This window comes from Sinocyclocheilus anshuiensis, unplaced genomic scaffold (genome assembly GCF_001515605.1).
Source record: "Sinocyclocheilus anshuiensis isolate Anshui unplaced genomic scaffold, SAMN03320099.WGS_v1.1 scaffold5540, whole genome shotgun sequence".
Classification (NCBI taxonomy): Eukaryota; Metazoa; Chordata; class Actinopteri; order Cypriniformes; family Cyprinidae; genus Sinocyclocheilus; species Sinocyclocheilus anshuiensis.
The window spans coordinates 1-4,513 of record NW_015559324.1 but is presented as its reverse complement, the minus strand read 5'-3'; positions in this window follow the sequence as shown (position 1 = coordinate 4,513).

Here is a 4,513-nt window from a genome sequence, read left to right as displayed (position 1 = left end):
TAATAATAATAATGATGATAATAATAATAATAGTTTTATTATTATAATTATTATCGTTATTATTATTATGATGATGATGATGATAATAACAACAACAACAATAATAATAATAATAACAATGATAATAATAATTAGTATTATGATGATAATAATAACAATAATAATAATTATAATAATAATTATTATGATGATGATAATAATAATAATAATAATTATTATTATTATAACAATAATAGTACTACTACTACTACTATTACTAATAATAATAATAATAAAAATGAATATTAATATTCTTAAAGAATATTTCTTCAAGAAAGCTTTGTATATTGGGTGTTGCATTATTACTCATAAACCTTTTGAAAATGTGCAGAGAGAAAAATATAAGGCAGCCTCAGGTAAATTTATTTATTTAAAATAAAATAAAATAAAATAAATATTACTTTTAAATAATAATAATAATAATGATATTAATGTATTACCTAATTTATTACATTTAAATATATAATAGTTAAAAATAAATACAAATAAAATATTGTAATATATAAAAGCATTTACCATAAATTTGAACGTAAGAATTTATTAATTTAAATAAAATTTGTATTTAAATTAATTTGAACTTTAGAGAGTAAGGAAATAAATAAATAAATAATTGTTCAATATTGTATTTCCCGTATTGTGTGAATTCAGGTAAATTGTGACACTTTTTTTCTTGGAAAAATATCCCAGTTAACCTGATTCTAGATTAACCCCTATAATATTCTTATATAAATGAAGAAAAATATTAATAAATTAATAAAAATATTAAACAGGTCTACTGAAGTATAGGGCCTATAGAATTATATCATATTGATTAACTTCAGCGGGGTTAATCGATATATATCCGCAAATTGTTAATGATGTTAAGTTTACAAATCACTTTGAAAAACTTGGAGCCATTTCCTAAATATATTTCACAAACGCCCGATGTCCTAATCCTCGCGAGATTGCGCGAGGTTTAGTTAGTGTGTGACGTCACAGCTGTCACTGTGGCAGGCGGCTCGTCTGTGTTGTGTTCGCTCTCGACTCATCAGCTTCTCCAGCCGGTTATATCTCCGTTCAAACGGCAGTAACGAAACACACATCGCATAAAGTATCAGATTAAACTGCTATACCCAGCGTGCTGCAATGGCCGACCCGAAGTATGCAAACCTGCCGGGCATCGTAAGTGATCCATTCAGTCCTTAAACAACAATAACAGTGCGGTATATTAGCATTAGCATTAGCCGCGGCTAACGGTCTGAGGTGATTCAAAGCGAAACATTCATATAAATTAATATCTATAGACTAATCAAGTGTACTGAGTAAATATAAATTGTACAAGGGGTTGAAAAGTAATTGGGCTATTGAGATGTAGTATTATTTCAGTTTCTTGAGAGGAGTGTTAGCTCATGTTTGTAACTGACGCTCGTCAAACATACACACACAACTTATAAATATTGCCTAAATGACTATTTTCCCGCTTAGTTACTTGTATGCTGTGTAAAGGGGCTGTTGCACACCTTTATTTTGCAGGCAGGATTGTAAGAAATAGATGTTTGTGAAGGGCGTTGGCCAGTGGTGTAATATAATATCAGTATTTTAATATGTCATGTTATTATTGCAGGCGTTTATTTGACTTGTGTCTTATGTCAGTCTGTGTTGTTTACATTACACTTTTGCTCAATCAGTATGGATTTTTAATTTTGGTTTTTACATGTAGTCCCCCTGATCTTTACATTTACATGCATAAATATTTTTATTCTAGCAATGAATTTTAGTCTGTGTTTGTCTATTTTTCGGGTGTGTTAGACACACACACACACACACACACACACACACACACACACAGTCAGGCATTATAAATCATTTCTTTACTGTTTGGCAGGTAAAGTTGGAGGCTAAACTCGACTAGACTAAAGATTAACAATGTACCATCAAGAATTCAGAGTTTCCCCACTTGTAAATATTGTTTTATGTTCTGAGTGGTTGCTGGGGTGTTCTGCTTGGTTGCTGTGGAGTTGCTGGGGTGTTCTGACTTGGTTGCTATGGAGTTGCTAGGTTGTTCTGCCTGGTTGCTATGGAGTTGCTACATTATGTATCCTGTTCGGTGTAAAAAGAGTCCCCCCTCACTGCAACTTGAGGATCTTCTAGAATTCTCGATTCCCACTTGTAAATATTGTTCTGTGTTCTGCGTGGTTGCTATGGGGTTGTTAGGGTGTTCTGAATAGCTGCTAGGGTGTTTTAAGTGGTTGCTATGGTGTTCTGCGTGGTTGCTATGGAGGTGTTTTTTTCTCCTTTCTGACATGAGTGCAATGCATCAATGCAAACCTCAATGCAACTTGCATATCTTCTAGAATTCTGAGCTTCCTACTTGTAATTATTGTTTTGTATTCTGCTTGGTTGCTATGGAGTTGCTAGGGTGTTCTGCGTGGTTGCTATGGACTTGCTACATTATGTATCCTGTTTGGCGTAAAAAGAGTCCCCCCTCACTGCAACTTGAGGATCTTCTAGAATTCTCGATTCCCACTTGTAAATATTGTTCTGTGTTCTGAGTGGCTGCTATGGGGTTGCTAGGGTGTTTTAAGTGGTTGCTATGGTGTTCTGCGTGGTTGCTATGGAGTTGTTTTTTTCTCCTTTCTGACATGAGTGCAATGCATCAATGCAACTTGCATATCTTCTAGAATTCTGAGCTTCCTACTTGTAATTATTGTTTTGTGTTCTGAGTGGTTTCTATGGAGTTGCTATGGTGTTCTCATTGGTTGCTAGGTGTTTTCTCCGGTCTAGATTGAAAATAGTTCCCCCTCTACTGCACCTTTAAGTACCTTCTAGAGTTGAGTTTGCCACTTGTAAATATTCTGTTTTCTGAGTATATATATATACATTTTTCTGTGAGTCTTAAGAAGGGCTTAAATGAGAGCAGAAAATCTTACATTCATAAAGTCATGGCATTAAATGTTGCATGCGCTGTAAAAAATGAATATCTTTCTCAGTGTTTTTGTTTTCAAATGCAAATATCCAAACATCCTTAAATCAAGATACATTTACTTAAGAAACAAATGTAAATTCTTGAAAAATGTAACAAAATGAAGTGAGTTTATGCTTAAAACGAGAACAAATATCTGTCATTTGGGAATGAAAACTTTTTGCCCTTTGCGTTAAGTTGATTTTTCATTGCCATTGGCAGATATTTGTTATTTTCTCACTTCATTTTAACCAGTTTTCTTATTTTAGGTCATTTGCTTAAGTAAATGTATCTTGATTTAAGAATCTTTAGACATTTAAACTGGAAAACAAGACAAAAATACTGATAAAGAGCAACACTTTTTGCAGTGTGATGAGAAGGTACAATTATAAATGTATAAATATGTATCTGTTTTCTCTTGAGCTTTTATGTCTGTTGTGTTTTTGTTCTCACATTTTATTGACATGACATAATATAATTGAAATGACATCATTTCCTCCCAGGCCTCCAATGAGCCTGATGTCTATGAGACGAGTGATCTGCCCGAGGATGATCAGGCGCAGTTTGAGTCGGTGAGTACCTGTGTGTGTGTGACTCATATTTGAGCTAATTATACTTTCCCTCCTCATTCACTAACCCACCATCACTGTCTGACCCACTCCGGATGCTAGTTTGTGCAAGTAAGACGTCATTGTTTTCTAACGCAGTAACTGCATGGGTTGAAATCTTCCTGCCTTTCGAATGTTTTCTAATCAGGGACAGTCGTACGATTACCATTGGGGTGTTTTTTTGATTTATTTGAACTAGAGATGTAACGGTATGAAAGTTTCTTATCACGATTATCGTGACCTAAATTATCACGGTTATCAGTATTATAACGGTATTGGTAAAATGTGCTGGAAATGTCGTATATTAATTTGTATAATTCCCTTGGCACTCTTTTAAAACCTCCCAGCTTTTGTGCCATGTTTTCACACAAAACGAAACTACTCTGTGTGCTGTGCGCACCTGAGACTGTTAATGAAACCTGTGCTTTATGTTGGACTGTATTTATTATTTATCCTCAAATCGCAGTAATCGAATACGGTTCTAATGATAGTTAAAATATGAAACGGTTATACTTACCGTGGAGAATTTTATCATGATTTATCGTCAAACCGGTAATCGTTCCATCCCTTAAAAGATGAAACGGTAATACTAACTGTGGGGAATTTTATCATGATTTATCGTCAAACCGGTAATCGTTCCATCCCTAATTTGAACCATAAACAGGTTTTTTTATACCTAGTTTAGCCTGTGTGTGTGTCATATTACATTATGACAAAAGTCTGAACTGGTAAAGTGTGGTATATGTTTTAACCTGCTAGACATAGTTATGAAACTATGATGAATAATCTCGATTAGGGCTGTGCGATATTGAAGAAAAATGCGATATGCGATACCTTGTTTAAAAAATGCGATACGATATTGCTTAAAGTGTGTAAAATAAATTTCAATTATATTTAAAAATATTTAAAAATGAAAATTATATAA